A 26,704-nucleotide genomic window follows, 5' to 3' on the forward strand; every position below is an offset into this window, starting at 1 on the left:
CGAATCCTGGCTGCACCAGGCAGCAGGCCCAGCTCTGATGAACACTGTCCCAGCAGGTTACACAATCCTAAGAGAAGATAGAGCTATCACCCGAGGTGGGGGTATAGCAATTATAGCTAAATCTACACTAGCAATGAGACTAGTAGTTCCAATGCATGTCAACTCATGTGAATCCCTCACTGTAAAGCTGCCCATCTCAGATTCACAGACCATCACAATACATCTAATCTACAGGCCTCCGGGCCCCATTGGCTCCTTCGAACATGACTTATCTATGCTACTATCTGATAACCTAAAAAGTGCATCCCAGGTACTCCTACCAGGAGACATGAACTTGGGTTACAATGACCCTAATGATTCTCAAGCCACAACTATCGCCAATGCCTATCAGAACTTGGCTTCCTACAAAAAGTAACTCAGCCCACCCATGACAAGGGTAGAACCCTTGACTGGGTGGCTGACTACAACTGTAATATCAACATCACCACTATTAGCCCGCAGGCCTGGACGGACCATTCGCTTATAGCCTTCACCATAGACTCTAAAATCAACTATGCCTCAAACAGCCCTATAGCACCTGCTATGCCAACTACAAATAAAAAGAACATAACTACAGACAGACTCTTACCACTTATACTCCCTACGCTAAACTCACTTCCAGACTCACTTGATCCATCCACCTTAGTGAAAGAATTCAATAAAGTTGTACCAGTAGCCCTCGATAATATTGCCCCCTTAAAAATGAGGAGCAGTAAACCAAGAGCACACTTAAAACCCTGGTTTACACCATACCTTAAATCCCTGAGAAAAAAAAAACGACAAAGTGAATCCATTTGGAGGTCATCACCATCTGAGGTGAATAAAGCAAACCTTATTAACATCTCCACTAAATACAAAAATGAAATAAGACGAGCTAAAAAAGAAAGCTTTGACAACAAGATACTACAGGCTAAATCAGGTACCAAGGAACTCTTCGCTATACTAAAGGAATTGGAAAACCCTATCCCGGTACCCTATCCCGGTACCAGACATGGTGCGCTGGCATACAGAAAGCACTCACTGACAAAATTAGCACTTTTCAAGTAAAAATCACCAAAAAAAATCTAAACGTACCAATAACTACTACCCAACCTAGAAATGCACTGATCTTACCTAAACCTGAGCTCCGCTTCAACTTTACCAAAACCACTATAATAGAAGTTGAAAAAATAATACTCTCTCTCAAGCCCTCCAACTGCTGAGGAGACCAATGTCCAGCCCAAATCATAAAAGATGTTGTAAGAGATCTCTCACCTTTTATCTCTAAGCTTATCAATGCGTCATTTACCTCAGGTACCATCCCGAGCAATCTTAAGGAATACTGGGTCCTCCCTCTTCTGAAAAAACAAACCCTTGACCCTGCTATACCCACTAATTATCGTCCAATTACAATGGTGCCATTCCTCCTTAAGATATTAGACAGGGTGGTGTACTTACAGAACTAGAGCTTTCTGGAAGAGAACAAACTCTTAGGCACCAGGCAATCAGGTTTCAGACCTCAGCATGGAACTGAAACGGCACTCATTGACCTTAAGGCCCAAGTTGACGAACTGAGAGATCAGGGCAAATGTGCCCTATTACTCCTTCTAGATCTCTCAGCAGCGTTCGATTTGGTGGACCACACTGTTCTCTGCAACCATTTAGAATCCGATGCACACTTCTCACAACACGCCATAGCGTGCATTTAATCTTTCTTGAGTAAGAGAACGATGACAGTCTTTTCCACCTCAGAAGCAGCTGATCCCATCCCCATTTCATGTGGTGTTCCCCAGGGTTCCTGCGTCTCCCCTACTTTGTATAATATATTTACCAAGCCCCTTTTTGATGATCTGGATTGTCTTGGTGTCACCTACACTAACTATGCAGATGACACTCAGATTCTCTTCCCACTTACAGGGGATTACAACCGGGATTTGGCCTTCGTACATAAGATATACCTCATCATCCAGGCATGATGGCACTACATGGCCTATGCCTGAATGATGATAAAACGGAGCTCATCATCCTGGGTGCCACACCTAACATCAACAAACTTGGCCATAAATATACATCTTTCAATATCGACGGCAACACGATTAAGGTAATGAAGGAAGTAAAAACACTAGGTTTTTACCTAGACTCTGGTCTTACCCTGACAAAATAAGTGAATGCTATGGCATCTGCCACGGCTTAAACGTGTAAACTGATTAGATCAGCTAAACCCTTCCTCTCAACAAGCAGTTGTACTACACTGGCAAGAGCACTTGTGCTATCCAAGTTGGACTATTGTAACACTCTCTACATTGGAGGTAACAAATATATTGCCAATACAATTCAAATACTCCAAAACAATGCCTTCAGAGTGGCGTTAGGAATATCTAAAAGAAATCACATCTCCACTAAGAGGAGAAATAATAACTGGCTCTCTGCTCTTGATAAAAATCAAACTCAAAACTGCCTCCCTAATTTTCAAATCCCTCAATAATGCAGCACCTCTCTACCTCACTGAGAGGTTCAACAAAAGAATGGCTCTCCGATCAACTAGAACAATCTACACCAACTGTCTGACAGTTCCTCCATTCAAACGAGTGACCATTGGCAGTAATAGCTTCCCTGTTAAAGCCGTCCAACTTTGGAACTCCGTGCCTGAGGGAAAACCAAACATACCTACACCTGAGGTGCAACATTATCAATTGGTTTAAATCAAATGATCTCTAAAACCTAGAATAGAGCGAGAGAAGGCCTTCTCATGAGCCCCTCCCGACTTCTCCCCTAGACTAACAGACACTCTTGACTTTCAGCTGCAGATATTACTGTACCTTATGCTACTTGTTCTCTCATGAAAATTGCCAACATGGCCATTTTCACAATCACATATGTTATGTTCTATGTACGATAACCTGTATGCTCTTCATGTAATAAGCACGTACAATGTATTGTTGTAAATTCCTTGTGTCATATTAAGCAACTATGTAAGCCTAAAATATCCTTGTCCCTGTGTCTTGATATCTCTGGGTCTGGCGCGCGCTACAAATAAACAAACAAACAATCACTGTCCACCCAGGCGACATCCAGTTTGCAGTAGTGAGATAGCAATGGTACGTTAGATTGCTAATAAGCCTGTCAGCATTAGACTACATGGTATAGTCTGCACCAGCACTTTGTACCTAGAATATGAAGGTAAGAAGTGGCACTGACACTTTAGTTACACTTTAGTTTTACTGTACAATATAGCTGCTAGAACCTTGACAATTCTGTACTCGCATGTGGCATTGTTACCCATTTGGGCCTCACTGAGATGGCATGAAGATTAGAGGGCATATTTGTAAATGTAAAGGTGTTCTCGAATTAAAGGTTTCAGAATTTTGACAGGCCAGTTAGTCTAGATTACATGCCAAAAGTTGCACGAGCACTTTATACAAATAATATGGTTGTAAGAGACTGCACTGGCCCTTTATCTTTATCTCCATAATATGGCTGCTAGAACTATGACATTTTTGCATGAGCACTTTGTAATGTGAATATGTGTGTTTTTTTGCCCACTTGGGCTTCATTATGATTGCACGAGGATTGGAAAGTCAACCATGCATTCACTTTGGTGACTGCATGGAATGGGTTCTCGAAATACAAGAGACGCATTATTGAGGAGGCGTATCTGCCGCTGCTCTAATAGTCTTCAGAAGTAGCGGTTTTCCAATTGCTGCCATGCAGGATGGACTGCAATGAAACTACAATTTTATAATGAAAGATGGTATTTTTTTATAGTGGCTGCATTGTTTACAACATTATAAATGCAACAAACAGAAATGTAAAATAAATGTAAACAAATGATTTGAAATGATGAACTAATACATATTAGAACATCACTGAGCATAAACCAGCCAACCGTGACTAGTACAATATGGCCGCTCGGCTAAACCATAATATACGGTATTATGAAATGTATTACAACTTCCTTTTTAAATGCTAGATAAACGGCTGTAGAGCTTTTAAATGCAAAACTAGCCTGAAGAAGTCGCTGAGTAGGGACAGAATGTGTGGCACAGAATAGTAACTATGGAGCTTTGCTACAAGTTTGTAAGTCCATGCTGACTTGTATTATTTTAAATGTTGTTTAATATTAAATAAAAGTTACATTTTAGCACTATTGAGTACTTGTGTTTAAGGCTGTATGGTGTTACAGTGTCTAACATATGTCATTTTTTCACATTAGTACAGCAGTGTGTATATATATATATATATGCATATATATATATATATATATTCCCTTTCAACCTGTGTTACCACCGGCAGTTGAGTCGCACTCCCACAGTGCTGTATTGCACAAATATTGTCCAGAGTCTGGGCACCAAAAAATAAACAAATTATTTTATTTCATATATCCCATATAGCCTGCGGGGGCCGACACCTTCCTTGCTTTAAAGCCAAGCAGGGTCGGTACTGGTTACGGCATGGATGGGAGACCTGGATGGCTATGGTGTCGCTGGCCATGGCCAGTGATTTTTCACCCCCGATATCACTGTAGCTGAAAAAATATTTGTTTAAAAAAACCTTTTTTCTATAGTCGAATGTTATAGAACTACAGATACCCTCGGCTATCTGTAGTCATATTACAGCCATGAATATCAGAAAAATGACCAGGACAAAATGCTTTCCTGTGTGGCGGTTTATTATGCGGTCACACTCAACTCAGGGAGTTCTTTTCCCCCCAATCAAGGTGGCGCACAACAAATCACTATGATTTTGATTCAGGTTCTATTTGGTAGGGCCTCCAACCCGTCTCGCACCTAACCCCAACAAATACCCGGTGCGACAATGGACAAGGAACCAGGCCGGTGTGTAGTAAGAGTATAGATTTATTAATTTATTTAAGCCAAATTTGACAAACAGACTAACATCAGCCACCAATGCTGTGGCAACACAAGAACAACATTGACTTCCATAATGGCGCCAATGGCACCAATGCAGAGATAATACTGAGATATGCCATAACAATTTCCTGCAGCTTTCTTTTCAAATCACCCACCAATACAGAAAAATAACAATTCAAGACACAAAGTGATTGCTGATTTGGTTATAATACTTTTTATCCCAGCAACCCCCACCCACCAAACATCACTTAGACTTGACCCCTCTGAATTGAAGGCCAGTGGCAGAGAGTGGGAACACAATGGGAAAATCGTTTTGGAATTCTGATAAAAATGCACTCTTTTGAAAAAGGATTCAAGGGGAAAACATTTTTTCACTTATTACCACAGATGCGATATGAGGGAAAGACAAGCAATGGGAAAATGCATTTTGCCACACCTAAAAAGAACAGGCAGGGCTTTGTGGTTTGGGTCAGAGCACAATGGGGACAAAAGGGCAATTTTGTTTTTCCCACCACACATGCAAAGGAAATACAAGGCTTTACACATATGATCTACAATGCAGGGAATCAATGGGGAATTTCTGTTTGCACCCTGCACACTCACTTGGAAACAGGGTTTTGGGGATTAATTCTGTTGGATTCAGGCCCCCTCTCTGTACCGAAGTCAGGGGTTTTCTTACAAATAGTCAATCAAATCTTTATGTCTATACTGGCTCAACACACTGGGAGGAGTTTGTTATTTTCAAATGCTAACAAAAGACATCACATGATTTCTATAGGGGAATTAATTGATTTACTTTAATGAAATATGCTAAGGATCTGCACAGACAAACAGGGTATTTTGCTATGGGGAAATAACTAGACCAATACTTGAGAACAATGCAGGGCCTACACAATCTATGGCTTTGGGATGGTTTTACTTACAGGAGAGGCCTTGTAATGGGCATCAGGGAACAGCAGGGCAGCTCTGGGACAGCAAAGGTGTCAGTCAAGGAAAGTCCACTCAGGCCCCTCCAAGGGGTCTCAGTCAGCTTCTATGACTCCTGGTCACTGTCCCCAATGCAAGATTTGGGGCCTCTCTGCTTGGGTGTTTCTCACAAGAGATCAGCAACAGGTTACCTCCCGGAATAAGTGAAAAAGCCCAGTTCTAATGCAAACTGGTCTACTTATAGGGCAAATGACATTGCAAACTGTCATGATCCCTGCAAAAGGGATTGGTTGATTTTCTCTACCCACTTCCCACCAGTGTGCTAATAGGACAAGGAGATGAGGGGTGTGAGTTAGGAAAGCTGTGGGTGGAGAAATCTTTGTCATCCCAAACTGACACGTGGGTTTGGCATGTTGAAATCTTAACATGTATGGATATATTTTTATGAACTACATTTTAAAGACAATCATATGATGCTAATCTGAAGTCGGCATACCCTTCCTATGCAGAGATACGGTCTTACTTCATTTACTCAGAAGCTGTATCAGTGAAAAATATGCCACTTCATAGTTCCCATGTTAAGTTTGTCCTTCACCCTCACACCAACTTTCAAATCTCTCGGAATCAGGACATGCATGGATCAAAGGGGGTTACTGTCACCTTTAATAAAAGTCTGGAATGAGCATTGTGGCATATGCACTGCCCTTTTCATGCAATAAAATGCATTTTACTATTAACTGAACTCCAGCTTCATATGCCTCATGCCCTCTGGCCCCCACCTTTGTTCTCTTAAGCTGCATTTCCCCTTAAGCATGTGACCAGCCAGATGCTGGCTAATTCTTATCTTAGCCTATCTCTTCTTGGCCTTGTAATGGCCCTTGCTGCTGCTTTAGTGCACAATTTATGGGAGTTGTGACCTCAAGGTCACTTCTGCTGAAAAGACAGGCAGGGCTTTATCTATTTCCACCGTGGTTTCCATCAAGGCCATTGTATTTCTGTATATTTTTAAGCAATGGACCAGATTGATTGTTGACAACCAGACCTCCCTCTCCAGGACCAGCAAAGGAAAGGTCTTTGAGGTTAAAGTTTCATTTCAGGGGAAATGACCGGCTGCATGTAGGCTTCCGCAAGAAATGGCTTTTAACTCACACAATTTTATGAGGCAGTTGGGCCAAATATCCATGTGTAATGTATTTCTTTATTCTCACACTAGCAAAAGACATGAGCATCACTTCTGGACCGTCCATATGTATAGGGCAGTTGTATGAGAAAACCGTGTTCAAACTCTGAAAATCTAGTAGGCACTTCTCTCTGTATACTGTCATTTACGATGAGAAAAAACAAAAAGGAAGTTATTTTATTTCTCATAAATGCAAGAAGCTTGGTTTCACTTGAGATTTCAGGATCACAGTCTCATGTTGCACACATATATTGTACACGCTGCTATCTGTCTCTCCAAGTAGAAAGTGTAGCTTTCCATGGATTTAGTAAAACAGCATTGTCAGTCACATGTCTTTCTTTTTCTTGCTGAAATGCATTGCGCATATATGTCTGACATCACCATTTCTGTGCTGGCTTTAGACTTCAATGGGACTTCAAACATCACTCTGGCCTCTTTATTTCTGTCATTCAGGGGCTATATTTTACCCCAGAGCTCCAACCCCAGGCCCTCTCTACCCTCCTCTGTGCCTGCTCCCCACACACCAATGATGGCCTCCTCACCTCCCCTGTCCTCTCCCATTTCCCCCACAACACACGCTGTTTCCGTGACACAGCTTGCTTTCAAATGTATGCCATTCGCGGCTATTTTGTCTATTGCGAGGCTACAAAAAAGCTTTGTGCTACTAACTCAGTCTCTAGACCCCCTCCGACTCCCACATTTCTCTTGGTGTCCCTTTACCTCCCCCCTGACGGATGGCATTTGTATGTTTTTTTTATATGATATGATATGGCATTTATAACGCACCTATACACAAGTGTTGCCCTGTAATTGTCTTTTTTCCTGGGTTTCATTTTCCAATACCCTCTGCTATATCCGCGAATATCCCTCGCATCGAGCAAAAACAAAGATGACAGCTGTTTTTTTTCTAAAAAATCCCGGTTTCGGTAATTTACCAGAGATATAGCTCTCTATTTCACAGAAGGGGGCACCTTCTTTTCCATCCAATATTACAGAAACTACTGCACGGAATAACCCCAAACTACAAAAAGGCCTCAAGTCAAAGCTACGTGTCCAAATCCAGCGTCCAGCGGGTTGGGCTGTGCGGTCCAAAATAAATTGACTTTTTTGTCTATGGAAAAATGAATGGGAAGTAGGTTGCAGCTTTTTTTTTAACGAATCTTTAACAAACTTTGCAGTCTCGGAGGTGAAGGGGGAGCACATTACTAATTGATTATATATATATATATATCTAGACATATATCTGAGTCACTAACGTTTGTTTCAGCCATCAGCCAAGGCGTTTGGTACCCAGAAGGGATGTAACGGTATACCGTTAAAGATACCGTGAACCACTCAATTGAACAATAATAACCGTCACATTGTTTATACTGGTATACCGTTAAGTGTGCTTTTCAATCTGATTTGGAAAGGCAGCAGTAAGCAAGTCCTGCGCAGTCTTGGTCTTGCACTGTTGGATGTGCCATCTGCCAAGTAGTTTCAGTTGGAGCAGTTTTTAATGCCATTCCATAAACCACACGTGCCTGACACAAAATCAATATGTTAGCAATAGGAATAATAAATACAGTGCCAAGAAGGAAAAGGGTTTACTTTGGGTTGGTGGCTTTGGGGTTTATATATTTATAATGGATAATATTTGCTAAACAATGACAATGGGGGGATTTCCCTGGTTCTATCATTAAATTTACATATAATAAATCACACTGCAAAATGCACTCATCTCTGTGGGTATTCCCTGCTGCCATACCAAAGGGTAACATGTCCGTGATTACTGAACACCTTTTGGCCCTCAAGTAAACTAAAGGCTGTAACGTAAAGAGAGCGTGCGTGTGTGTGTGTATGCGCACAAGCGTATACTACCATCAGCCTCCATTGATCTGTGGCATGCAGGTTATAAAGATGGCAACATGTTCATCTTCACCAGTAGCCAGCGGGGGAGCAAAAAGCCTAAATGACCACTTAAGAAAAGCTATTCAGTTTGCTTTGCCAGTCGCAGCAGGCCTCCACCCCACCCCCTCCTCTCCACATGTGTGTTTGTGTTTGGTGGAAGCAAGGCATTTCAGTGGAAAGTATGTTGAAAAGCCCAATTCTGGCCCTGGGTGCCTGGTTCTGTTTGTGATGATAAATCTGACAATTTATGACCTTTTAGAAAATATTTGTTCAGATTGGTTAACTCCACCTGCTATACCGCGATAACCATGATATACCGTCATTTGGCAAGAAGGTTATCGTACCGTCATAAAACTAATACCGTGACACCCCTAGCACCCAGTGGCCGAGGAATGTTTGTTTCTCAATGCAGTGTTCCAGGCAGAAATAACTTTCACTTCCCTGTAGACAAGATGAGAAAAATACTTTCCATTTCAATCTCAATTTTGCCACAGAAATAGGATTTATTAATAACAATTTTTAATCACAATTGCAGTATTAGCCTCCCCATCCCTGCTTTCTGTTGAAATGTTACCCTTTTAATATATTTCTGTTCTCGTGGCTTAGTGTTTTGATGTCCCCTCCACCTCCATTTTGCTCCGGGTCCCTAAGGACTTGGGGTGGCACTAAACTCACCGCCCCTCATGAATGAAGATGTATATATTTCCCTTGTGGCAAAATAAAAACACGTTTCTAGTATGTACATGTACATCCTTAGAGCACACACATGGTTTTAAGTTTTGTGTTTCCTACATTAGACCTTCCAAGGAGGAGGAGGGGGGCCTATAATGCTAAGCAAACAGCCTGCCTCCCAACTCCATGCAGCACTTTAGGACTCCAGGCTTGAGCTTGGGAATGGGAGGCGAAGAAATCCTTGTCGGCAGAGATGATGCGCGACCGAAGTTTGGATCTCAAATTGCTGAGGCAGAATTTTCAGCAAATATTAATGACCTTTATTGCCGTATCACTTGCCATGTGTATTTACAAAACGAGGCGGTGACAGGCTCTGCAAAGGGGAGCATGAAGAGAGAGAGACTTCACTTAAAGGGCAGAAACTTGACTAATCTCCAGACTCATCTGAAGCCCGGCATGGAGAGGACAGGCGTAAGAACACAAACACGCTGTGTGTCCTAGTACAACCCTCAAGAGGCAGGAATGATATGGGATCCCCAGATTTGGGGTCCTGCCAGAGAAGGGGTCAGTCACCGCCCACATCAGACAGCAACAGGATACAGGATATGCCCTCTTAATTGAACGAAACCCGCAGAACTGAGTCTGCGAATCCATGAAAGCGGCGTGAAATGGATCCGGGCTTGACCGGACACCAGTCCAGTGTGTGGCAATCCTACCGAGACCAACTGAGATTTAGCGAGGAAGGTGGCCATGGACCCCGGGAGGGTTCCAAAGTCCTGGCCCCGGGCAGTGGCAACGGTAAGAGGAACATCTGGTAAGGAGGCTGCACAGCCCTCCGGCCGGCATGCCAAGGAAAGTGCAGCTTTAATCATGGACTATTGCAGGCCTGCATGCAATGAATAAGCAACGTTCCCCAACGGGTGGCCCTTTCTTGCAAGACAGTGCCTTGTGGAAGCTCGGAGATATGAGGTGAAGGGTAGCCCCGCCCAACAATTACAGAAGAATAACGGGCTCATCTAATAATGTCAAAATGTAACAAAATAAGAGCGAACTTTAGAAAATTGACCTTTTTGTTAGCCAGTTTATCCTACTAGAGAACGCCTTCCAAATTCCAGGCTTCTGGCCAGTTGTAGCAGTAGATTATCTCCTAATTGTCTGACACGTGCAGTGACCCATAGGCATATTCATTTACATAATAAAAGCCATCATGACTGTTTCCATAACCCCACGAGCCCACGAGGCCTCCCTGGTTCACTGACACACTGATATTCCTCACTAGACTGACAGAGACAGGAAGGTTGCAGGGAGTTGCTTTGGGGGCACACCCTTTCCTTGCAAAGGGGCCAGATTTGCTGTTTGGGGACGAAAATGTGGCGCCCCCTGGTGCTCACTGTCATGTCCTCATATGGGCGGTTTAACTCCCTCCTACGCAGCTGACGGAAGTCACGTCTGGTGTGCCGGTCAATAGGCGAGCTGCTTGTGCGCAAGTGCGGGAGGAAGAGACGCAGTGATAGCAAGTTAGTTTGCACGCAGAGAAATTAAAAAACAAGTCTCCTTTCCCCTCTGCTCCGTGTCTTGCTGTACCCGCAGATTGGACAGGCTGCTCACAACACGAGCACTCTACACATGCCAGAGAGGGATCAGTTGCAGCACGAAAATACACTACACACACTGATGCTGATGCCCAAGTCTGTAGGCTAGAACGGCCCTGCCAGAGAAGTGACCCTGTTTAGAGAACCCAAAGGAAGACCTTTTTGCTAATACAATTGTCTCCTCAGTGCCCCTGAGGGCCAGGGCTTACTATCCCCACGCCGCACAATGTTTGTGTCTTGTGGCAAAAACCTGGCTAACTTAGGGGGTGTACATTTACGTCCTAAATGCACTTAAAGTGTTAGGAGAATGGAAAAACCCTTTTTGTGGTTGAAAGTGTCCAACAAAGTTCCTAGTGTGAAACAGGCACAAGGAGGGAGTTTGGTCTTGCATTGAAACACTAGGCCAATTTGAGAGGACTTACGTCTGGTGGAGAAGCCACCGGGTACGCTCTCCCATATGCAGCTATGCCTGCACCAAAGGATTGAAGGAGATACGCACTGCTCACACGCAGAGCCGTCGCTAGGCGTGGCCTGGTGGGGCTATAGCCCACGGTCTTTTGGCTGAATCTCAGGGTCTACAACAGAAAGGCTGGCTAGCCCGAGTTCCAACAGTCCCGGCATTAGCGTAGCCCCTGATCTTTTCCAGACCTAGCAATAGCCCTGCTCCCATGCACACAAACCAGTACCTTGATGCAGGGGGACAACATGAGGAACGCTCCTTCCCTCTTCCTTGGTTTTGAATTGTGTGCCGTTAACCCTTCAACCCGCCTCCAATTCAGGGAGCCAAGAGGAGCCTACTCAAAGAGCCAGGTGGGCCTGCCTGTGCCCGCTGCCATGACCTGCCCAGGAGCAGCCAGAGTGTTGCTGCCACCTAATCCCCTTAGAGAAAGTGGTACTGCGTTTGGAGAACAGCTAAAGTGGAATGCAGCCAGTGCCCATTTCACAGGTTGGGTGGAACACTCTAGAGTCAGTTTGCCACGAAAAGGAGAGACAGTTCAGAGAGAAAAACAGACATATTACTGTGAGGGGGAGCCTCAAAGATCAGGGGACGAGGAAGTGGGGACTGTTATTCGGGAGAGAGATATGCCCTTTTCTCAGGACCTCGGTGCTCAAGCAGGGGCCCAGAAGCTTTGCAGCCCTCAAATTCTGGGGGCAAGAACATGCAACTATTTAGATAGAAGTTAAAGATATTGGTTACACTTAGAGGACATATTTCCTGGAATGGCTGCTAAGGGCAGTCAAGTGCAGGCTGAGCAGTGGGTCGAGCTGACGATGGCTACCTACTGCCTTCTCCCTTTCCATTCAGTCGTCACGTGCCTACCCCAACCTCTGAAAGCATCTACCCGCTGAAGCAGCGCGGCAGGCACCATAGCACAACATGAAACACAAATAAGACAAATGTCCTATTCTTGGAGGGAAATGGAAACACACAACATAAATACATATGCTTAGAAGACTGTACACTGTTCAAGTTTGCCTATGCTAAAATGTATCATTGTATGATGTGCATTTAATTATTCTCTATGTTCTGTTCCAGAAGAGGGCCAGGGATGTTTGTGTCGTCTTTCCTGGTATTCGGTCTCGCCCCCTGCATCCATACCTCCTGTTACTCCTCTGCAAAGGTTCTCTCCATTACAGACCAGGCAGACTCATGTGATTACAAAACATATACGGAAGCACTTATTTGTTATTTGGGCTCACCCACAGTTTTGGGGGATTTGTGATTTTGAGGTGGGCTGGGTAGTGTATCTTAAAATCCAACTGGGGAGTGCAGGCCGACACAGGGCAGTGCACTTGTTTTTAAACCCTCCCCCTTGCTCCAAGATGATAGAAAGACTTGCTTCTGCCATGGCATTAGATCAGAAGAACCACACCAGACGTACACATTTAGGTCCAAAAGTTTTATTGACTTCATCTGGATTGGTATGGATAAGAACTGTAGGTTCTCCGGGACTCGAAACAAAAATAATACGGATTACTTTAGAAAAGCGGTCAGGATGGGTCAACTAAAGGTGTCTCAAAGGCCTAACTATGGGAATCATGTTCTTCTCCCGGATTACCAAACTGTAAATCCCCACCCATCTTATTTCCATTCCAGGTTTACAGTATTTGTATTTGTAGTTTTATTGTTTTATATAGCGCCTTAGTACTCTGCTCGCTTCTTGTCACTCTCATCCCTTGACACATAGCGCTCTGCTTGCTTCTTGAAAATCTCAGTCCTAAGGATATAGAACCTGGTTGCTTCTTTGCACGCTTAAAATGAAGCATATCTCCCCTGCTTGGTTACTCGTCAGGCCTAGATAGCCTAACCTTCCAGCCATGGGTTGCCCTTCACCGCTGTGATAAATATCGTCTGACATACTCCTTCCAGCAAGTTTTTATTTGACCCTGCTTATGATATGATAGGTTATTTAGAACGCATTTAATACCCAGAGGTTTCTAAGCGCGGACCCGGGGATTGAACCTGTGTTGCTTTGTGTCGTCTTGTTTCCAAGGCGAGCACGTTGCCCCTGAGCTATCCTCCCTCCTTAGGGTTTGCTTTCACGCTGTGACAGTATACCCTCCAGTCAAGTTTTGCCCTACTGGGCCACTGGACTTTCTCACAATTGCAGTAGCCAGATATGATCACCCTCTGGGAAGATCACCCTCCTGGGCCTGTAGTGGAGCTCCTTTTTATGTGCATCCAGGCCTCAGTCAAACCCTCTTATGGCCGCTGAGAAACAGGGGCAAACGGATCTGGTCTGGCCTTTACTAGTAGCAGTCTTCGTGGTCAGTGTTGCTTCTTCCTTACTGCTGATTTCCATCTCCTGCTCCTTTTCTGCCAGTCTGTAACAATTATTTCAGAGCTATGAGCTCTTACAGAGCACTCTTAATGTGTTTAGGACATTCACTACAGGTTTGGATTGGTTATTCCCCAGTCTCGCTTTCTGTTACAATGTGATGGGCTATTCACACTTTCCAATTGTTCCATTTCAGGTGTTTTTCTAATTTTCATTAAGGTGCATAGCCTGCAGCTAATCATAATTCCCCTGTGAAAAACGTTGGCTAATTAAATCTGGTTCAGCAGCAGGTTAAAGTTTATATGGCCTGTCCGCCATTTTGAAGTCAGCCAGAAGGGAATGGTTGGCTTTGTGGCTCCACATCATGGCAGCAAGTCTCCATGATACATACATGCCAGTCAAAGGGGACTTGGCGGTCAAAGGTGACTTGGCAGTTCAGTACACGCCTTCATTCCTTAACTACTTGAGCTTGCAAGCGAGAATGTGTACATTTGTAGGAACAGCTGTATTTCCTAAATGAGGGGGATTGGGTGAGAAATTGATTGTTGAAGGGGAAGTCTATGTGAGCTGGGGGAAAATGACTGACTTTCCTACTTTGGATGTAATTAAACACGAGGAAATGGGACTTGGGGTGGGTTTTGGGAAATACCCAATCTACCTCCTCCAAATAGAACATCTTGCAGCAGGCACCACCCCCCCCCCCCCCCCAAAACCCCAGAGCTCCTCTTTACCCTGAATGTAACTTCATAACATCTATAATATATAGATACAAAAGGGCAGTCTTTCTTCGATGTTAACATAGACAAGACTGTCATTCTGTTATGTTTTTACTATGAATCCGAGCGGGGCAGCTTCTGGAGCATTGCAGGAGGCATTGGTTTTCTTCTAAAGTTGTACTACCCTGTGGGACTGCCAACTCTGACCTCCAAACAGGTCTCTAAATCTTTAAAAAAAAAAAAATGCTGCTTAGCTTCAACTCAACTACAACCGGCGGAGGATATTGATAAATATTTTAGGCTTATCTTAAATGTATTTGCCAAAACACAGACGCCTGACCTTTGTGACCGTTGCCTCGCCTCCTCCCCCAAGCAAGGACATTTAGAATGTGCTTCTCCGAGTAGCGCATCAGCTCTTAGAAGAAGACAAACTATGGCTACACATCCTTGAAAATACATTCAGGGTAATTCATGGAAATTCGCACAAAAGTGGCGCTGGCGGCTGGCGCACAGTGTTCCCGTGTGATAGATTGCGCCAGCCGCGCAGATAAAATCCATTTCAGCGCACAGCGTATTCATGGATTTTAGCCTCCAAAACCAGCCGTGGCGCAGAGTGGCGCAGCGACCCTGCAGCAGCGCCATTTACGCCCCTAAGAACGCCCTCGCGCAAGGAAAAGGCATCATAAATCCCCAATCCAGCGCAAAGGTCTGCGCCAACCCAAAACCAGTTCACTGGACTGCCAAACAGCAAACGCCAAGCAGGGAACGTGTATTACGGGTTTCGCGGAAACTTCCACACGCGATTGGCCTGGATACGTGTATTTCAGGGGTGCGCGGGAAGTTTCACACGCGAATGGGCTGGGTACATGTATTTCAGGGGTGCGCGGAAAGTTTCACACGCGAATGGGCTGGGTACGTGTATTCCAGGGGTGCGCGGAAAGTTTCACACGCGAATGGGCTGGGTACGTGTATTCCAGGGGTGCGCGGGAAGTTTCACACGCGAATGGGCTGGGTACGTGTATTCCAGGGGTGCGCGGGAAGTTTCACACGCGAATGGGCTGGGTACGTGTATTTCAGGGGTGCGCGGGAACTTTCACACGCGATAGGCCCTGTGCGAGTGGTGTACGTGTATTCCTGGGGTTCGCGTGAAGTTTCACACGCGAATGGGCTGGGTACGTGTATTTCAGGGGTGCGCGGGAAGTTTTACATGCGAATGGGCTGGGTACGTGTATTTCAGGGGCGCGTGGGAAGTGTCACACGCGATTGGCCTGATTACGTGTATTTCAGGGGTGCGTGGGAAGTTTCACACGCGATTGGCCTGGGTACGTGTATTTCAGGGCTCCGCGGGAAGTTTCACACGTGAATGGGCTGGGTACGTGTATTTCAGGGGTGCGTGGAAGTTTCACACGCGAATGGGCTGGGTACGTGTATTTCAGGGGTGCGCAGGAAGTCTCACACGCGAATGGACCGGGTATGTGTATTTCAGGGGTGCGCGGGAAGTTTCACACGCGATTTGCCTGTTTACGTGTATTCCAGGGGAGCGCAGGAACTTTCACACGCAAATGGGATGGGTACGTGTATTTCAGGGGTGCGCAGGAAGTTTCACACGCAAATGGGCTGGGTACGTGTATTCCAGGGGTGCGTGGGAAGTTTTACACGCAAATGGGCTGGGTACGTGTATTTCAGGGGTGCGCGGAAAGTTTCACACGCGAATGGGCTGGGATGTGTATTACAGGGGTGAGCGGGAAGTTTCACACGCGAATGGGCTGGGTACGTGTATTTCAGGGGTGCGCGGGAAGTCTCACACGCGAATGGGCTGGGTACGTGTATTTCAGGGGTGCGTGGGCAGTTTCACACGCAAATGGGCTGGGTATGTGTATTCCAGGGGTGCGCGGGAAGTTTCACATGCGAATGGGCTGGGTACGTGTATTTCAGGGGTACGCGGGAAGTTTCACATGCGATAGGCCCTGTGCGAGTGGTGTACGTGTATTCCTTGGGTTCACGTGAAGTTTCACACGTGAATTGGCTCGGTACGTGTATTTCAGGGGTGCGCGGGAAGTTCTACACACGATTGGGCTGGGTACGTGTATTTCAGGGGTGCGCGGGAAGTTCTACACACGATTGGGCTGGGTACGTGTATTTCAGATGTGCGCGGGAAGTCCTACACGTGAATTGGCAGTGTGGGTCCTCCCAGGTGTCCCCTCTACCCCCACTCATGTCCCCTTGCACCCCCACCCCCCAGCAGTGCGGGGCACCAGCCAGCAGGCCCCCACTCATGTCCCCTTGCACCCCCACCCCCAAACAGTGCGGGGCACCTGCCAGCAGGCCCCCACTCATGTCCCACTTATGTCCCCTTGCACCCCCACCCCCCAGCAGTGCGGGGCACCTGCCAGCAGGCCCCCACTCATGTCCCACTCATGTCCCCTTGCACCCCCACCCCCCAACAGCGCCGGGCACCTGCCAGCAGGCCCCCACTCATGTCCCCTTGCACCCCCACCCCCCAGCAGTGCGGGGAACATGCCAGCAGGCCCCCACTCATGTCCCCTTGCACCCACACCCCCCAGCAGTGCAGGGCACCAGCCAGAAGGCCCCCACTCATGTCCCACTCATGTCCCCTAGCACCCCCACCCCCCAGCAGTGCGGGGCACCTGCCAGCAGGCCCCCACTCATGTCCCACTCATGTCCCCCTGCCCCCAGGTCATGACGATCCTCAATCATGGCCCTTATGGCCAGCATACCCAGCACAAAGACCCAACCAAATATTGCATCCACCCACATAGAAAAGGCAATTACATGATACAACCCCAATGGCAAGTATGTAAATGAACACATGTCCGTCACACACACATACACAATGGGTGCAAGTGAATGTCAAAACCCATATCATGACATGCATGAAACCAATGAGATAATACCACACATCGAAGTATGAAGAAAAAAATGTATTAATCACAACATGAAAAGAATTAAAATCAAACAAACAACAATGGGAATAAAAAAAAGAAAAGCAGCATGTCCGTGAAAGAATGAAAAACAAGAAATCAAAATCCAAAGAAATCCAAAAGAAATGGTGTCCAAAGTCACAGTCCAACAAATCAAATCCAAGGCAAAAAATGATAGTGAGAACCATTGCTCCATGGTGAGAAAAAAAAATTTATAAAGAGAAGAATCCAATGGTGAACTATATACAGATGAACAATCCAGGGTCCATGATCCCAACTGAAGAAATGAAACCTAACAAAAATCCTACCTACTAAAAAAATATATACAGAAACGTGGTGCATTGTCCAAGCGCAACCAAAATAAAGAAAAAACGAAAGGAAACTTAACACTAAAGAACTATTTACAAGGGCAGCGGGCTAGTCTGACGGCTCACTTCTGGATGTCCCGGGCTACGGCATCATCGAACTCCTGCTCTATGTCCCGGAGGCGGTCCTCTTCCATGTCCCCGAGGGTTCGCAGGGACGATGACATCTGGACCCCCAAGTCCCTGCGAATCGCCTCGAGGCACTTGGCCTGCCTCAGGGCCCTCCGCATGGAGTTCTCCGCCCTGACCATCGTGAGCCGTGCCTCTTCCGCCCGCTGCCGTTCCGCATCTATGGCGTGGCCCAACCGCTGCCACACGGAAGACACTTCCCGTCCTGGGTCCTCCTGCCCTCCGGCCGATGCCTGCCCCTCCGATGTTGAAGGCCCCAAGCCATCATGGCTCCCACCCTGTTGCTGCTGCTGCTGTGCCTGTGCCCTGCCTCCTACTGCCTGCACATCCTCCTCCGGCTGGGGTGCAGTTGTCGAGGTGGCCACCTCTGCTGGACGTCCGACTCCCGACTGTGGCAGGGATGTGTCCTCCACCAGCCTGGCCGCACGGTCAGAGGCCGCTCCACAGGGCACCCAGCTGATACATGGGTGGGAAGATGGTACGGAGGACGACTGGCGCATAGGCGGTTCAGGTGAGGAGGGGTCGTAGCAAGTTCAAGTAAACTGAGGATTCCGGCATGGGTGACCTGTCCCAGCAAGCTGACGCGGTCAACGAGCCATACGAGATGACCTAAAGTCTCCTCATGAAAAGACCGCAGGTCACCTCGCATGGCCTGTTGACGCGTCACCACTACACTCAGGACAGGCTCAACCCGGTCCCGGATAGCCACGTCTGCAGGGAGAGGAAGGCCAGTTGTTGTGCGGCTATCCCCTCCCTGAAAACAGGTCTGGATGTAGGCATCCCTGCTGGTGCGAGATGATGCAGTCACAGGATCGGGGACAGGATTACACACAGGCACCTCCGCGGCGGCCTGTGCTGCCTCCTGTCCCTGCCCCTGCACTGCACCACTAGCACCAGTGGAATCCCCACCTCCAGACCCCGTCTCTGTCCCTTGCACGGCCTCCTCCTCCCCCAAACCCCCCACCAACCTGGATGACTCCGTGCCATCTTCCGCCATCGGACCCTGTGGGGTCTCAGCTGCCCCTTCTGCTGCCGAGGAGTCCAACTCCGACCTCCACCTCTTGGACCTTCCCCCGGCAGCTACGGCCTGGGACGCAGCACCGGACTCCTCACTCCCCGACAAGATGACAACCTGGGAGGGGAGCCGGGCCTTGCGTCTCCAGCTGGTGGTGTGATCCCGGCCGCTGTGCTCCACAGCACCCTCTCCGCCCTCTTCATCAGTTGACGCTGCAGACAGGGAGAGATAGGAGACAGGCATCAGGACACTGTACAATGGACTGATGCACACATGACAGTTGCACATGAGTGGCAGTGTCAGACTTCCGACATGGCATCACAATCCCCAACACACATGGCATGTCAACTCACACACATGAGCAATTCCACAGCCATATGGAAACAGGCAGCAATATCCATACACATACAACAGCATGAGCAGCCAAAGGTGAGCCAGACATCACATGTCAGGAAGTGCACTAGACATGCACTCACGCCACCACACCTACATGCATGTGTACACCTCCACCAACTGTCGCAGTGATTTTTTTTTTTTTTTTTTTTTTTTCCCAAACTTTATTTATATTTTACAATAACCGGTAGGCATGGCTCCAACAGGGAGCTGCTGAATGCAATATCCCACAACAATTCCCCCACCCCACCGCCCCCCATCCCCCGTATCCACAGTATCTTTGAGAGTTTCTACTCATTGCCTTAGTCGCATGGACGTTTTCTCTCCTTGTCTTCCCGCTCCTCCCTCTTACGGACCTGAGTTCTGGGTGTTTGGATTATCAGGGTCCGAAGTAACAGATTTGTTCATCAGGTAGGTGATATATGGTCCCCAGATATCAGGAGGGCGTGCGTGTAAAGGTAGTGTACGAATAAATTCAGTGTCCATATCTTGGCAATAAGTTATATCCTTTTCCCAGTCAGCTACCCTAGGGAGTGGGCCCCTGCCCCACGACATGGCTATTCTCCTTCGTGCTAGCACCATGAGGAGTGCCGCCAGCTTGCGTGACGATGGCTGCAGATGTCTTGTGAGGCCAAGAAGCGGGCCCAGCGGCAGGGGGGTCATCTGCTCTCCTATAATCTCGGATGTTGTTTGTATAACGGTGGACCAGAATTGCTGGATACCGGGGCAGACCCATGCCAGATGAAGAAAGTCGGCGTTGGGACAAACGCATCTCTCACACTGGGCCGACGCCTCTGGGTGGTGCCTGTGTTTTTTGGCGGGTGTGTAATATGTTTGGTGTACAAAATTGAAATGGATCAGTTTGTAGCGAGAATTTAGCGCCACTTTTTGAGTTTGTCGCAGAATGTAGGCCCAGTCTTCCTCACTGATTGGTTCCTGCAAAACCGATTCCCACCTGTGTTGCACTTTAGGTAGGAGCTTCCTCGTGTCACTCACCAGGGTTTTGTACAGAGTTGACACCAGTCTGCCCTCTCCCTGTGCTAATATTGTGTTATGTAGCAGCTCCCACGTGGGGGGTTGTTTAGGGAATGAGGGGAATAGCTCCTGCAGGGCGTGACGGAGTCTGAAATAGAGAAAGACGTCCAAGGATGTGTTCCCTCCCTTGTCCTTGGCCATTTGGGTGGTCAGAAAGGTGCCCTCTGGGAAGAGGTCTCCTAGCGTTTTTACTCCTATTTTGTCTACCCATAGCAGGAATACCTTTTCGTTCGTGAGAGGGATACCGGGGATAAATTTTATAGGTAGTATGGGGGAGAATCGTACAGCCACTCCACACGCACTGGCGATCTTCTTCCATATCGCATATGTAGACAGGACCGTGTTCAGTGTCTTATGCGGCACAGGGATGTGGCTGATTATGACTGCGGATAGTAAATCGGGGGAGGCCAGGGCTCTTTCCACTTGCACATGTGGTCTTACATAGTGGATTGAGTACCAGTGGCTCAGGAATTGAGCCTGAGCCGCCCAGTAATATTTCTCTATATCTGGGAGCGCCAGACCTCCCTTCGCTATAGGTAAAGTGAGTGTGTCGTAAGCCACCCGAGCCGGTTTCCCCGCCCATATTAACTCTAGGATCGTGCTCTTGATCTTTGACAGAAAGGACTTGGGGAGAAGTAGCGGGATATTTGTGAAGAGATATAAGAGTTTGGGGAGAATAACCATTTTCGTCAGTGAGGTCCTGCCCCACAGCGTCAATGGGAGTGATTTCCATCTCTGAATACGTTCAAGTAATAGCTGCAGTGCGGTTCCGTAATTATCTCTAAATATCTCGTGATGGTTACGTGACATCTTGATCCCCAAGTAGCGCACTTTCGAGGTTTCCCATTGGAACCCATGGTCGTCGGCGAACTCTGAGGTGCACGGAGTCAGGGGGAATACTATCGATTTGGAGTGGTTGGTTTTGAGCCCTGACATTAACCCGAATTTTATCACCTCTCGCATTACGGGGTTGAGGTTGACTTGGGGGTCGCTAATGAACAGCATGACATCGTCCGCGTATAGGGAGACGATTAGCCTGTGAGGACCCAGTTTTAACCCTCGCTCTAACTGCTCGGCCCGTAGCCTCGAGGCTAGGGGTTCCATCACCAGGGCGAAGATAAGGGCCGAAAGAGGGCAACCCTGTCTCGTCCCGCGTTCCAATGTGATCCCCGATGATTTAGTGTTCCCGAGTGTGATGTACGAGCGTGGATTATTGTAAAGCAGAGCTACTAGCTTCAGGAAGAAGTTGCCCAGACCCATCTGCTTCAGTGTCGCGAACATGAAAGGCCACTCTACAGAGTCAAACGCCTTCTCGGCGTCCAGCAGTACTGCTATCGCCTGCTGTGTCGAGTCTAGGGCCTCGATGACGCCAAACAGCCTCCTTATGCCGAACGTTGTGCTACGCCCCGGGATGAACCCGGCCTGGTCACCCAGCACTAGTGCTGGCATCAGAGGGAGCAGTCTGGCCGCCAGGATTTTGGCCAGGATTTTGTTGTCCAGGTTGATCAGAGAGATCGGTCTATACGAGGCGCAGCTCTCTGTAGGTTTTCCGGGTTTATGCAGCATCATCACGTTGGCTTCACGCGTCGTGGGGGGAAGTGCTCCTCGACCCACCGCCTCTTCGTAGACCTGCAAGAGGAGGGGGGCCACTATGTCCATGTGCGCCTTGTAGAACTCGCCGTTGAGCCCATCGGGGCCGGGTGCTTTGATATTAGGTAGGGATTTGATTGCCATCCGGATTTCTTCCAGTGAGATGGGCGCGTTCAGGGGTTCGCGCAAGTCTTGGCTTACCCAATACAGTTCTGTGTCATTCAGGTATTCTTGTATCGCTTCGGGGTCTGATGTTCCTTTTGAGCTGTACAGGTCTTGATAGAATTCCCGGAAGGTGTTGGAGATCCCCTCCTCCGTGTAGACTATCTGTCCTTGCGCATCTGTGACACATTCAATATGAGGTGGGACTCTGTCTATCGATAGTAGTCGGGCCAGCAGTGCACCTGGTTTTTGCCCCTCACCGTACTGCCTGATCTGCTGTCTACGACCCATGAACTTCAGTTCGCGGTCCGCTGTCTCCTTAAATTTCAAGAGTTCTTGCTTAAGCTTGGCTTGCGTGCATGGATCGGGGGTGTTGAGGAGATTCTGTTCCAATTCCTTTAAACGGTCCTCTATGTTGGACAGTTCCCTTCGGATCATTTTTAGTGTCCCGTTTTCTTTGGTCAGGCAGATTCCTCTGACAAAGCACTTGAATGTTTCCCAAATGGTGCCTGCGGAGTCAACCGAGTTTTGGTTGGTGTCTATGAAGGAGAGTATTTCTTGCCGCAGTTCTGCTGCAAACACTGCGTCTGTGAGTGAACCGGGTTTAAACCTCCAGTTGAGGCCTGGCACTGCTGTGCCCGCTAGGGTGGCCTCCAATACCACCATCGAATGGTCGGAATAGGACCTTGGTAGGATCTGGCACGCGTCCCACCTGAAAGGGCTGTGGGAGGACGCCAGGATATAATCGATTCTAGAACTGGTGTTGTGCACAGCTGATCGGAAGGTATAGTCTCTCCTGTCTCGGTTGTGTCTTCTCCACATGTCGGAAAGATTGAAGGCCTGACAAATCTCTCGAACCTGAGTACTTGCTTTGGACGGGTTTCCTGAAGTGTTGTGGGACCTGTCGAGCCTGGGGTCGAGCGCGGTGTTGAGGTCGCCCCCCCACACCACAGTCGACGCGTCGGTCGTGGCTAGATGGGACATTATCCAGTTAAAGTTATCGTGTCCATCTGTGTTTGGAGCGTAAGAGTTGACCACCACCACTTCCTTTCCAGCGATTATTCCTTTCACCAGTAGGGCCCTTCCTTCGGTGTCCTTCTTTGACTCGATGAGGCTGAAATTGGTCCTCTTATCGATCAGGATCGCCACGCCTCTGGCGAACGATGAGTAGGACGAGAAGTACCGGTGGCATCCCCATGATCTGGCCCAGCGCTGTTCCGACGAGGGTAGTAGATGAGTCTCCTGGAGTATCGCTATGTTGATTTTGTGTCTCCGCAGATATTGAAGGATTCTCCTCATTTTCGTAGGCTGGTTGCCGCCGCGTATATTCCAGGTGGCGATTCTCAACGTTGTCGCTGCCATCTGAACGGATCAGTGTAATCCTGTCGGGCCGGGGCCCGCGGAGTTAGCTGGAGTCGCTTTCGGAGAAGGAGCCAGGAAGACTTGGCGATTTGTAGGTACATAGTTCCTCGCGTGGCTGTCGTGGATCGGGGGTATGTGGGTTGAGGCGGTATTACTGAATTAACTTCCCTCCCATGCACGGGCAACCCCCAACAGGCCCGTGGTAAACAGTCCCATAGTAACGAAACAACTTGCATTGCTGTGCTCGGGGCGCAAGTGGCCCTCCAAGAGAGGGCTAGCTCCCTTCCCCGGATACAATAGTGGTCTGCGGTGGTCTCTCCTTGTCAGCCATGCAGACACTAGCCCTCCCATTAGGTACCTTGTAGGCAAAATTTATGGTGGATTTCTTCTCGGTCTCTCTCCCCTTTGAGGCCTTCCGTTGGAGGAGGCGGGTCTGCAGCCCGAGCGGTCCAGATAATCGCTCGTCTCTTCCGGAGAGTTGAAAAACTGGGTCGTCCCCTCATGTTGGATTCGGAGTTTGGCAGGGTAGAGCATGGCGTATTGTATCTGGTTCTCTTGAAGCCTGCGCTTTACTGCCGTGTACGATCTTCTTTGCGCTTGGACCGCCTGGGAGAAATCCGGGAAAAATTGGATTTTATCACCGTCGTACTGAAGATCGCCTTTCTCCCTGGCCGCCCGTAGGATGGCGTCCCGGTCTTTGTAGTTGAGCACTCTCGCTATGATTGGGCGAGGATTAGCCCCCGGGATCGGTCTGGTGTTGGGAATTCGGTGGGCTCTCTCCACAACAAACAGTTTGGACAGGATGTCTGTGCCGAAAAGGTCTACGCATAACTTCTCAATGTAGTCCTCCATCTTTATGTTGAGTTGTTGTTCCCTAGCTCCAACGATCCTGATGTTGTTGCGTCGGGAGCGGCCCTCCAAGTCTTCATTCTTTGCGTTTACCGCTTTCATTTGCCCTTCTAGGGAGGCCACTCTGGAAGTCAGGGCCGCTGCTCCGTCGTCGAGGTCCGACACCCTCTGCTCGACTGTGTCAAGTCTATCGGCGTGTTTGTCTAACCGGTGCTGGAGCAGATCAACCTTAGAGGAGAGGGTGTCGAGTTTGCTCCCAAGACCGCCAATTCCGGCTTTCAGTTCTAGGAGAATTTCCCTGATGTCGAACCCGTGGGCCTCCTCCTCGTCTTGGATGGGAGATAGCGCTCTGCCATTTGAGGTGGTTGGTTTGGTCACGGAGCTGCCCTCAAAGTTTAGCTTCTTTTGAGCTCTGTCCATTTTCTTTGAGGCCGCCATTGGCGCTTGTGTAGCGGGGGTCCTACAGGGCACCGGAGGTAGGTCCGGGGTCCCGGTTGATCCGCGCCTCCGTTGCGCTATCTCGGATGGGGTTTCTCTCCTGATGTTTCCCTTTGTGATAGGGTATAGTGGAAGCGGGAGTGACGCCGGGTCCAAGCGCTATCTACTGCTGGTTCTCGGCTGGCCCGTACGTTGGGGGTTCACGCGGACCCCGGCTTGCGGTTTCCCGCGCCCCGCGCCTTCACACAGGCTGAAATTCACCCCGGGGAGTATGGACGGGGGCGCACGGGGGCGCGCGTACCTGATCTTCGGGGTTCGTTCAGGACGGCTCCTCCGAGATTCTGCCGGATGTCCCACCGCTTTCGGCCGTTCAGGCCGTCCCCCTCCGGGCCCGCTCTGTCTCCGACTGCCTCGCGTCTAGCCCGCGCCGGCGCTCCACTCGGACCGGGGAGGGGGAGGGTTTCTCGTCGCTGAGGAATCTGGACCCAGCATCCGAATTACGACGAAAGAAGTACTTCGTTTTGTTCAGAATCGCTTTGGCTACAAACTGGGGGTGGCTGCATACACAATGCCCAGCGCAGATGCCTCGATTCGTCAGGATTTCTGAGGGAGCTCCGTGGAGCTCACAGGGAGGCCGCCATCTTGGACGGCTCTCTAGCGCCCTCTAACTGTCGCAGTGATGAGATTTGCACCCATGTCACATCGGGCAATCAGTCTTCTACATATCAGTGTCCCAAGCATCCATGTTGCATCACTGTTGCACCCTTGTCAGATACACACACATGCACATGTACATGGTGCAGGTACATGCAGCTGGAACCAACATCCATGTGTCACACCACAACCATGACAACTTACATACACAGTCATTCAAACATGTGTGCTCAGACATCTGCATTTGCCATGCAAGCTTACACACACATGCACCATCCATGTGTCTCACACAAGAGAGGACTCGCATGTGTTAGCCCCACGACCCTGTACATACACATCCACACATGGCCCTCCAATAACACATGTGCAACCTGCACACTACAGGCACACCCCCACACGCACAGCTTACAATTAGCATGCATGTACACTTACCGCTCGACTCCAGACGGGTCTGCCTCTCAAGGACCTGGCCATGGAGCGCTGGGGATACGCGTTCCAGGACCCTCATCTGATGTTCCGACAGGTGGCCCCGGCGCCCCTTACCATCCGCTGGCTTCACGAGGCGCCGGGCCTTGTTGAGGGTCCTGGCCCTGAAGTCATCCCAGTGCTTCTTGACATGTTCCTAGTAGCGGACTGCCACCCCCTCCGCGTTGATGCCAGTCATGATGTCCATCCAGATCCTGGTCCGTCCTTCCTTGTTGGCGCGCATACTTCCGAAGAGGGCATCATACTGCCCCAGGACTTGCTCCACCAGGACACCAACTTCAGTGGCACTGAAGCTGGTGGCCCTCTGCCTCTCTGGCTGGGGGTTGCCAGTGCTGCCAGATGGTGTTGTGCCCGACATGGCAACCCCAGAGGCAGGAGTGGGTGGGCAACTGGGTCCTGGGGCTGGGCTGTGGAGCGATGGAATCCCAGTCGGGAGTCTTCAGTTCCAGCAGGGGTGGTCACAGCAACTGCACCCCTGGCTGATGTGCAGGCAGCAAATAGCAGGGCACGTGGGCAGCAGGCAGTCAGGCAGCAGCAGATGGCAGGTGGGAGCGTGCTCGGGGCTCTGGGGGGCAGTAATTCGGCTTCTGGGCAGGAGCGTGGTCTTCCGTGTGCATACGCGTGGCCAGCTTGATAGA

At 48.7% G+C, this 26,704-nt stretch overlaps 1 protein-coding gene across 2 annotated transcripts in view; it reads right to left on the reverse strand.

Annotated features, from left to right (window-relative positions):
* Positions 1-26,704, reverse strand: part of CFAP299 (cilia and flagella associated protein 299) — a 2,370,083-nt gene that overhangs the window by 299,200 nt on the left and 2,044,179 nt on the right. The gene's annotated exons all lie outside the window — the stretch shown is intronic.

This window comes from Ambystoma mexicanum, chromosome 6p (assembly GCF_040938575.1).
Source record: "Ambystoma mexicanum isolate Mex_15411 chromosome 6p, UKY_AmexF1_1, whole genome shotgun sequence".
Taxonomy (NCBI): Eukaryota; Metazoa; Chordata; class Amphibia; order Caudata; family Ambystomatidae; genus Ambystoma; species Ambystoma mexicanum.